Source organism: Dipodomys merriami, unplaced genomic scaffold (genome assembly GCF_024711535.1).
Source record: "Dipodomys merriami isolate MVZ:Mamm:240054 unplaced genomic scaffold, mDipMer1.0.p SCAF_978, whole genome shotgun sequence".
Classification (NCBI taxonomy): Eukaryota; Metazoa; Chordata; class Mammalia; order Rodentia; family Heteromyidae; genus Dipodomys; species Dipodomys merriami.
This window is the reverse complement of record NW_027206599.1, coordinates 9059-20056: the sequence shown is the minus strand read 5'-3', so window position 1 is coordinate 20056 and position 10998 is coordinate 9059. Positions and strand designations below refer to the sequence as shown.

At 56.1% G+C, this 10998-nt stretch overlaps 1 long non-coding RNA gene across 1 annotated transcript; it reads right to left on the bottom strand.

Moving 5' to 3' along the window:
• Positions 1-971: 971 nt before the first annotated feature.
• On the bottom strand, positions 972-7130 carry LOC138822023 (uncharacterized). Its single transcript, XR_011370301.1, has 3 exons — positions 6996-7130; positions 2879-3080; positions 972-1252 (listed from the first exon to the last, which is right to left on the bottom strand). It is a non-coding gene; the product is annotated as an uncharacterized lncRNA (long non-coding RNA).
• Between the last annotated feature and the right edge of the window lie 3868 nt (positions 7131-10998).

Sequence of the window (10998 nt, the reverse complement as noted above, 5' to 3'; positions counted from 1 at the left end):
TCAGCACAGCCTGATATTTTAAGACCCAAGGCTGATCACCCACCGTCTGCAGCACCAGAGGACACAAAACCAAATGGAACAAATCCCACAGGAAGAGGGGGAGAGGAGGGGCCTGGGCAGGATATAACAGCCATCCATCCACCCACCCATCCATCCACCCATCCACCCACCCATCCATCCATCCACCCATCCACCCACCCATCCATCCACCCATACATCCACCCATCCACCCACCCATCCATCCAACCATCCACCCATCCATCCACCCATCCATCCAATCATCCACCCATCCATCCACCCACCCATCCATCCATCCATCCATCCATCCACACATCCATCCACCCATCCATCCACTCATTAATCCACCCATCCACCCATCCATCCACCCATCCATCCATCCACCCATCCATCCATCCACCCATCCATCCATCCACCCATCCACCCACCCCTCCATCCATCCATCCATCCATCCATCCATCAACCCATCCACCCATCCATCCATTCATCCACCCATCTACCCATCACCCATCCACCGTCCACCCATCCACTCATCCATCCACCCATCCATCCATCCACCCACCCATCCACCCATCCATGTATCCATCCGTCCACCCATCCACCGGTCCACCCATCCACCCATCCATCCACCCATCCATCCATCCACCCACCCATCCACCCATCCATCTATCCATCCGTCCACCCATCCACCGGTCCACCCATCCACCCATCCATCCACCCATCCATCCATCCACCCACCCATCCACCCATCCATCCATCCATCCACCTATCCATCCATCCACCCATCCATCCACCCATCCACCCATCCACCCATCCATCCCCATCCATCCACCCATGCATTTACCCATCCATCCATCCATCCATCCATCCACCCATCCATCCATCCATCCATCCATCCATCCACCCACCCATCCATCCATCCATCCACTCGTGACTCAGTGAGGCACTTCCTGTGTTCATTCCCTTTATTTCCAGAGGTCAGGGAGGCCCTGGGATGGGTCAGGTCTTGGCCTTGTGTCCAGTGTCCTTCTGTCTGTCTGTCTGTCCGTCCGCAGGTCAGTTGAAGGCGGGCAGGCTTAAGAGCTCGGGTTGTATGTCACCCAAGGAGGGCAGCAGCAGGGTGGCCCCGGCCGTTGAGTTCGGGGTTGAGCTGGACGCGGGGCACCATGACCACCTGCATCCCCGCTGCCTGGGCGACCGCCATGCTGTGGGGCGTGTCCTCCAGCACCAGGCACTGCAGGGTCAGAGGGCGAGAGAGACACGCGGAGTGAGAGGTCGGCCGGGGGGTGGGCCGGGTGCCCAGTGTTGGAGGGAAGGAAGGGGGTAGGAAGGAAGGAAAGAAGGAAGGAGGGAAGGAGGGAAGGAAGGAAGGAGGGAAGGAAGGAAGGATGAAAAGGAAGGATGGAGGGAAGGAACAAGAAGGAAGGAGGGAAGGAAGGAAGGAAGGAGGGAAGGAAAGAAGGATGGAGGGAAAGAAGGAAGGAGGGAGGGAAGGAGGGAAAGAAAGAGGGAAGGAGGGAAAGAAGGATGGAAGGAAGGAGGGAAGGAAGGAGAGAAGGAAGGAAGGAGGGAAGGAAGGAGGGAGGGAAGGAAGGAAAGAGGGAGGGAAGGTAGGAGGGAAGGAAGGAGGGAGGGAAAGAAGGAGGGAGGGAAGGAAGGAAGGAGTGAAGGAAGTAGTGAAGGAAGGAAGGAAGGAGGGAAGGAAGGAGGGAAGGAAGGAGGGAAGATGACCTTTGAGCCACGGCGTGCCTACTGGCATGTTCTGTGTGTGATTTCGAGGCCTCCCCCACCCAGGGCCTCGTGTGGGCCAGGTGAGCACTGTGCCAAGGAGTCTCCCTCCCTGTTCCCCTGGGGCCGTCTGTCCATCCGTCTCTCCATCCGTCCATCCGTCTGTGTGATTGTGTGTCTGTCTATGTCTCTCTGTCTGTCTCTGTGTGTCTGTCTGTCCCTATATCTGTCTGTCTGTGTCTCTGTGGTCGGTCTGTCTGGTCTGTTCTGTGTATCTGTCTGTCTGGACTCTTATGTCTGTCTGTCTGTCTCTGTATGTGTGTCTGTCTGTGTCTGGCCAAGTGTCTCTGTGTCTGTCTATCTGTGTGTGTCTGTCTCTGTATCCGTCTGTCTGTCTATATGCCTATTTGTGTGTCTCTGTATTCTGTCTGTCTGTGTGTCTGTCTGCGTATGTATGCCTATCTCTCTGTCTGTCTATTGGTGTGTGTCTGTCTGTCCGTGTCTCTGTGCTCTGTCTGTCTGTCTGTCTGCGTGGTCTGTGTATCTGTGCGTCTGTCTGTGTCTATCTGTCTGTCTGTGTGTCTATCAGTGTGTCTGTCTGTCTGTGTCTCTGTGGTCTGTCTGGTAGGTCTGTGATCTGTGTGTCTGTCCCGTCTCTTGTGTCTGTCTGTCTGTCTATCTGTCTGGTCTCTGTGTCTGTGTGTCTGTGTGTCTATCTCTCTGTCAGTGTGTCTGTCTGTCTATCGGAGTGTGTCTGTCTGTCCGTGTCTCTGTGGTCTGTCTGTCTGTCTATGAGTCTGTCTCTGTGTCTGTGTCTCTATCTGGTTTGTCTGCCTGTCAGTCTGTGTGTCTATCTGCCTGTCTGTCTGTCTGCATGTCTGTCTGGTTTGTCCATGTGTCTATCTGTGTCTCTGTGTCCGTCTCTGCGTCTATCTGTGTGTTTCTGTGTCTGTCTGTCTGTCTGTCTGGTCTGTGTATCTGTGTATCCGTCCATGTCTGTCTTTCTGTGTGTCTCTCTGTGTGTGGTCCATGCAGTGGACCCGAGGCCCGAGGCCTCGGTTTACCTGGTTGACGGGGGGGGGGGGATGAGGAGAGAACCTGCGGGTGCAGGCCAGGAAGATGTCCAGAGAACCTGCGGGCGCAGGCCAGGAAGATGTCCGGGGCGGGCTTGCTGGCCTTGACCTCGGGGTCATCACCCAGCACCACGTGGTGAAAGGCACCAAACAGCTCCCGGTGTGTGCTGGTCTTGGCCTGGTAGGCCTCAGTCCCTCAGCTGGTGGCCAGGGCGAAGGGGATGCTGTGCTTCTGTATGTGGAGGATCAACTTCTCTGCACCTGGAGACAGAGAGACAGGAGGAGAAGAACTTAGGTCTTTGGTGGCCTAAGGGGGAAATCCACAAATCCATCCATCCACCCATCCATCCATCCATCTACCCATCCACCCATCCATCCACCCATCCATCTATCTATCCATCCATCCATCCATCCATCCATCCATCTACTCATCCATCCACCCACCCACCCATCATCCATCCATCTACCCAGCCAGCCACCCATCCATCCATTCATCCATCCACCCATCCATCCATTCATCCATCCATCCATCCACCCACCCATCCACTCATCTATCCATCCATCTATCCATCCATCCATTGACCCATCCATCAACCCATCCACCCACCCATCCATCCATCAATTCATCCATCCACCCATCCATCCACCATCCATCCATCCATCCATCCACCCATCCATCCATCCATCCATTCATCCACCCATCCATCCATCATCATCATCATCATCATCATCATCATCATCATCATCATCATCATCATCATCATCATCATCATCATGGTGACCCAGGAAGGATGTGAACTCCGGGCATCATCATCATCATCATCATGGTGACCCAGGGCGTTTCCCAGGGCGACCGGCCGGGCCACATGCACGCACACGCACGCACACACGTGTATGAGCAGATGACATCTTGTCCCGAGCACTGGGCAGCGAGTCCTAGATAGGGTGGTGGAGACGGCACCGCGTTCTAGAAGGTTCTGAATCCAACGGTCATGGCAGATGGACCGGTGAAGTCTAGGATGTACACACAGACAGACAGACAGACAGACAGACAGACAGACAGACAGACAGACACACACACACACACACACACACACACACACACACACACACACAACGGCCTGGGGAAAGGAGATGGTTCTAGAAAGTTTGTCCCTTTTCAGAGTTCTTCACCCAGACAGACAGACTGACAGATGGATAGATGGATGGATAGACAGATGGGCGGATGGATGGACAGACAGACAGACTGAGAGATGGATGGACAGATGGGCGGAAGGATGGACAGACAGACAGACTGATACATGGATAGACGGATAGACAGATGGGTGGATGGATGGACAGACAGACAGACTGATAGCTAGCTAGATGGATGGATCGATGGACAGACAGACAGACTGATACCTAGATAGATGGATGGATGGATGGACAGACAGACTGAAAGATGGATAGATAAGATGGATGGACAGACTGACAGATGGATAGATGGATAGACAGATGGGCAGATGGATGGACAGACAGATAGATGGATAGACAGACAGACTGACAGATGGATAGATGGATAGACAAATGGGTGGATGGATGGACAGACAGACAGATGGATAGATGGATAATAGATGGATAGATGGATGGATGGACAGACAGACTGACAGATGGACAGATGGATGGATAGACAGATGGACAGAAGGATGGACAGACAGGCTGGTAGGTGGATAGATAGACAGACGGATGGATAGATGATAGATAGATACACAGATAAGATACATGAATAGATGGATAGATGGATGGATGGTTGGACAGACAGAGAGATGTATAGATAGACACACAGACAGACAGATAGGTGGATAGATATAGTAGATAGATAGACAGACAGACATGTGGATAGACAGATGGATGGATGGATCCATGAATGGACAGACAGACAGAGTAGATAGACAGACGCCTGGATAGACAGAGGGATGGATGCATAGATGGACAGACAGACAGATAGACGGATGGGTGGATGGGTGGATAGATGGGTGGATAGAAGGGTGGATGGATGGATGGGGGATGGGTGGGTGGATGGGTGGATGGATGGGTGGGTGGATGGATGTTGATTGAATATGGATGGGATTAACATTTACACACTTCAGTGACTTGGACCCAAGTCCTGATACAATATGGGTGGGATTAACGTTTGCACACTTCAGTGAGTTGGACCCAAGTCCTCATCTGGATGGAGGACAGACGGAAGGGATTAACATTTGCACAATTGAGTGACGGACCCAACTCCTCTCCATGGAGGAAGGAGGGAAGGGATTAACATTTGCACACTTGAATGAGTTGGACCCACGTCCTGCTGTTGATGGAATATGGAAGGGATTAACATTTGCACAGTTGAGTGACTTGGACCCAAGTGTTCATCTCAATGGAGGATGGATGGATGGGTGGATGGATGGATGGATGGGTGGGTGGTTGGATGAGTGGATGGATGGGAGGGTGGATGGATGGATGGGTGGATGGATGGATGGGTGGATAGATGGGTGGATGGGTGGATGGATGGGTGGGTGGATAGATGGGTGGATGGGTGGATGGATGGATGGGTGGATAGATGGGTAGATGGGTGGATGGATGGATGGGTGGGTGGGTGGATGGATGGGTGGATAGATGGATGGGTGGATGGATGGATAGGTGGACGGATAGGTGGATGGATGGATGGGTGGATCAGAGGGTGGATGGGTGGATGGATGGATGGATGGATGGGTGAATAGATGGGTGGATGGATAGGTGGATGGGTGGGTGGATGGATGGATGGAGGATGGATGGGTGGATGGATGTTGATTAAATATGGGTGGGATTAACATTTTCACACTTGAGTGACTTGGAACCAAGTCCTGACCTCAATGGAGTAGGTCAAGCTCTGTCTCTGTCTCTGTCTGTCTGTCTGTCTCTGTCTTCTTCTGTCTGTCTCTGTCTTTGTCTGTCTCCTCTGTCAGTCTGTCTGTTGGTCTGCGTGTCTCTACCTGTCCATGTCTGTGTCTGTCTGCCTTTGTCTCTCTGATTCTGTCTGTCTCCTCTGTCAGTCTGTCTGTGTCTCGTTCTCTCTTTCTTTGTCTGTCTGTCTGTGTCTGTCAGTCTACTTCTGTCTCTGTCTTTCTGTCTGTCTGTCTCGTCTGTGTCTGCCTGTTGGTCTGCCTGTCCATGTCTGTCTCACTGTCTGTCTCTGTCTCATTCTGTCTTTGTCTGTCTCGGTCTGTCTGTCTGTCATCAGTCTACTTCTGACTTCTGTGTCTGCCTCTTTGTCTCTCTGTCTCTGTCTCCTGTGTCTGTCTGGGTCTCGTTCTGTCTTTCTTTGTCTGCCTGTGTCAGTATCTGTCTGTCTGTGTCTGTCTGTCTGTGTCTCTCTGTCATTCTCTGTCTGTCTTTCGTGTCTGTCTGTCATTCTCTGTGTCTGTCTGTCTGTCTTTCTCCATGTCTGTGTCTGTCTCTGCCTATGTCTGTCTGTCCATCTGTCTGTGTCTCTCTCTGTGTCCATCTGTGTGTCTGTCTCTGTCTGTCTTTTTCCCAGTGTCTGTCTGTCTTGTTCTATGTCTGTCCGTCTCTGTCTGTCGGCCTGTGTCTGTCTCTCTCTGTCATTCCCTGTCTGTCTGGCTCTGCCTCTGTCTGTCTGTCTCTCTGTCTGTCATTCTGTGTCTGTCTGTCTATGCCTGCCCATGTCTCTGTCTTCTCTGTGTCTGTCTGTGTCCATCTATCTGTCTGTGTCTCTCTGTGTCCATCTGTGTGTCTGTCTCTGTCCCAGTGTCTGTCTGACTCTGTTTCACTGTCCCTGTGTCTGTCTGTCTGTCTGTCTCTGGGAACCGCGCATGCGCGTTGCAGGGCAGCGCAGCCCAATCCCGCGCATGCGCAGATCCGTACCTCGCAGAGCCCGGGAGCACACGCATGCGTGTTCCTGCTCGGCGGGGGGGGCGGGGGGGGAGGGACGGGGCGTGGTGGCTCATGCATGCGCGGTGCAGCGCGGAGGACCTCCCTGCCAGGTGGCACGCATGCGCAGTACCAACCAGACCAACCAAGGGAATCCCACGCATGCACGCACCACACTCTTGGCCCGGACGGTGCCGGACGACTCAACCAGTGCGCATGCGCAATGCGGACGGAACCTCGATCCTCCGGGGTCCCCTAGGCACCTCCCGGCGGACTCACGCTGTGCGCATGCGCAACTCGACCCTCCAGGGTCCGCTCTGCGCCGCCCGGCCGATTCAACCTGTGCCCATGCGCCGTGGGTCCACACGCAGGAGGGCAGTGGGAACAAGCAGCCAAGGGACACGCATGCGCAGCGGCGCTCCGCCGGGAGCGCTAGGCCCCTCCCTGCTGACGAACCCTGTGCGCATGCGCATTGGCGCAGGCTGGCTCAGCCCCTCCCAGCTGCCTAACCCTGTGCGCAAGCGCAATGGCGCTCCGCCAGGCCGGCTCAGCCTGTCCCCGCTGAAGAACCCTCTGCGCATGCGCCATGGCTCTCCGCTGGGAGCGTTCGGCCCCTCCCCCGCTAACCCTATGTGCATGCGCAGTGGCGCTCCGCCGAGAGCGCGCGCATGCGTGCCCGCGTCTTGGCGCCGGCTGATGACATCGATGCGACGGCGCCGGCGGCCGCGCCCGGAAATGCAGCCGTAGCGGGGCCGCGGAGCGTCGCCGCCGCCGCCGCCATGGCCACCACTAGGCCGTCTGGATCCGGAAGCGGAAGCGGAAGCGCGCAGGACCTCCGAGGACGCCGACCCGGGCGGCCCCCGGGTCACCGTCGGTGCGTGGAGGCCTCCGGGACGAGGCTCCTTTAAGAGGCGGGGACGCGGGAGGGCGTGGCTTTCTGATGGGCGTGGCGTCGCGGTGGGCGTGGCCTGAAGGGCGTGGAGCTGACAGGAGAGTCAGTGGGGGGCGTGGCCTGGAACAGAGGCCATTGGGCCGCTGAGGTTTGGGGGCGTGGCCTGGAAAGACACCATTGGGCGGCTGGACGTAATGCCATTGGTCGGCTGGGCTGGGGGGCGTGGCTTGGAAGTAAGGCCATTGGGCCGCTGGGCCTAGGGGGCATGGCCTGGCAGGAACTAGGCTATTGAGGGTCCTGGCTTTGGGGGTATGGCTTGGAAGTAAGGCCATTGGGCGGCTGGTCCTGGGGGGGCGTGGCCTGGCAACAGTGATGCTATTGTGTAGTCTGGCTTTGAGGGCGTGGCCTGGGCGTGCTGCCATTGGATGGCTGGCCTGGGGGGCGTGGCCTGGCAGGAACCAGGCCGTTGGGTGCCCTGGCTTTGGGGACTGAGCACCCAGCACCTCCCCATGGTGACCCAAGGCAGGGACTTAGCACCCACCACCTCCCCATGGTGACTCAGGGACTGAGCACCCAGCACTTCTCCATGGTGACCCAGGGCAGGGACTGAGCACCCAGTACCTCCCCATGGTGACCCAAAGTGGGGACTCAGCACCCAGCACCTCCCCATAGTGACTCAGGATGGGGACTGAGCACCCAGCACCTCCCTAAGGTGCCCCAGATCCAGCAGTAAGCACCCAGCACCTCCCCATGGTGACCCAGAATGGGGACTGAGCACCCAGCACCTCCCCATGGTGACCCAGGATGGGGAATAAGCCCCCAGTACCTGCCCATGGTGACCCAGGACCAAGACTAAGCACCCAGCACCTCCCCATGGTGACCTAGGGCCAGGACTAAGCACCCAGCACCTCCCCATGGTAACCCAGGATGGGGACTAAGCACCCAGCAACTCCCCATGGTGACCCAGGGCCAGGTCTAAGCACCCAGCACCTCCCCATGGTGACCCAGGGCCAGGACTAAGTACCCAGCACCTCCCCATGATGACCCAGGGGAGGGACTGAGCACCCAGCACCTCCCCATGATGACCCAGGGACTGAGCAACCAGCACCTCCCCATGGTGACCCAAAGTGGGGACTAAGCACCCAGCACCTCCCCATAATGACTCAGGTTGGGGACTGAGCACCCAGCACCTCTCCATAGTGACTCAGGATGGGGACTGAGCACCTAGAACCTCCCTATGGTTCCCCAGATCCAGGAGTAAGTACCCAGCACTTCCCCATGGTGACCAAGGGCAGGGACTAAGCACCCAGCACCTCCCCATGGTGACCCAGGACCAGGACTAAGCACCCATCACCTCCCCATGGTGACCCAGGGCCAGGACTAAGCACCCAGCACTATCCCATGATGACCCAGGGCTGGGACTAAGCACCTAGCACTATCCCAGGGTGACCCGGGGCCAGGACTAAGCACCCAGCACGTCCCCATGGTGACCCAGAGTGGGGACTAAGCACCCAGCACCTTCCCATAGTGACTCACAATGTCCCCCAAGCACCCAGCACCATCCCATAATGACCCAAGACAGGAACTAAGCACCCAGCACCTCCCCAGGATGATCCCCAAGCACCCAGAACCACCCCATAGTAACCCAGGGCTGGGACTAAGCACCCAACACCTCATCATAGTGACCTAGGATGATTCCCAAGCACCCAGCACCATCCCATGACGACCCAGGGCTGGGACTAAGCAACCAGCACCTCCTCAGAGTAACCCAGGACCAGGACTAAGCACCCAGCACCATCCTATGATGACGCAGGGCTGGGACTAAGCACCCAGCACCTCCCCATGGTGACCCAGGGGAGGTACTGAGAACCTAGCACCATCCCATGATGACCCAGGACAGGGACTAAGCAACCAGCACCTCCTCAGAGTAACCCAGAACTGGAACTAAGCACCCAGCACCACCACCTGGGGAACAAGGACTGAACCTAAGCATTGAGCACCTCTCCATGGAGACCGAGGATAGGAACTAAGCACCCAGCACCTCCCCATGGTGACCCAGGAACGGGACTTCACACCCAGCACCTCCCTACTGTTTACATGAGTCAGGTACCAAGCACCCAGCACCTGCCTATTACTAACTCAGGACAGGTACCAAGCACCCAGCACTTCCCCACAGGGACTCTGGATAATCAGCAAGCACCTAGCACCTCACGTGTGTGTCCTTTCCCACCCCCTGACCCCATCCCAGGTTCTCCACGTGGCGCGATGACCGCTGGATGTACAGGATGATGGACTACGTGCCTGGTGGCGAACTCCTCAGCTACCTGCGCGCCCGCCAAGATCGTGTGCGCACTGGCCTTCCTGCAGGTGAGCGGACCAGCAATGATGGGGGCCGCCCATCCATCCATCCATCCACCCATCCATCCAACCACTCATCCATCCACCCACCTATCTATCCATCCACCTATCCATCCACCCATCCATCCATCCACCCATCCATCCTCCATCCATCCACCCATCCATCCATCCACCCACCCATCCATCCACCCATCGATCCTCCATCCATCCACCCACCCATCCATCCATCCACTCATCCATCCATCCACCCATCCACCCATCCACTCATCCAACCACCCATCCAGCCACCCATCCACCTATCCATCCATCCACCCATCCATCCACTCATCCACCCATCCATCCATCCACCCATCCACCCATCCATCCATCCACCCACCCATCCATCCACCCATCCATCCACCATCCATCCATCCAGAAAGTTCCAGAAAGTTCCCCCAAGGTTCCAGAAGGTCCCAGAAAGCTCCAGGTTTCAGAATAACTCAGCACATTCCCCAGGCAGGCGTTCCCTCCACCCAGACACACCCCAACCCTCCCACCCCCCTTCCTTGGCCCAGGAATAATTTTGGGGGGAGGGGGGGAGGGAAGGAGGGTATTGATGATATTGGTATTGGTGTTGGTATTGATACTTATCCTCTCATGGTCTATTGATGATAGGTTTTCCCAGGGGATCTGTTTGATCTAAGGACTTGAGACGCTTCCAGGACAACCCATGGAAGGTTCTAGAAAGAAGCCAGGGCTGGGGCTGGTTTCTATTTCCTCCCCCCCCCATTCTCCCCAACATCTGGGAGCCAGTTACGTTCATCCCTTGGGATTCTCCTCCATGGGAGAAGTTGAGGATGGATGATGACATCACCCCTTCCCATGATCCTTTGCGGTGACTGGTCCAGGGTCCCTTGACTATTCTTGTTCTTGTTGTTGTTGTTGTTGATTTATTATGATGATTAGCTCATGTGCATGGTTTGTCTTTCCCTTCCCCCCCCCCCCCCGCCCCAACCAAGCTTCTAGAAGCTTCTGGAACAAATTGCTGATGGA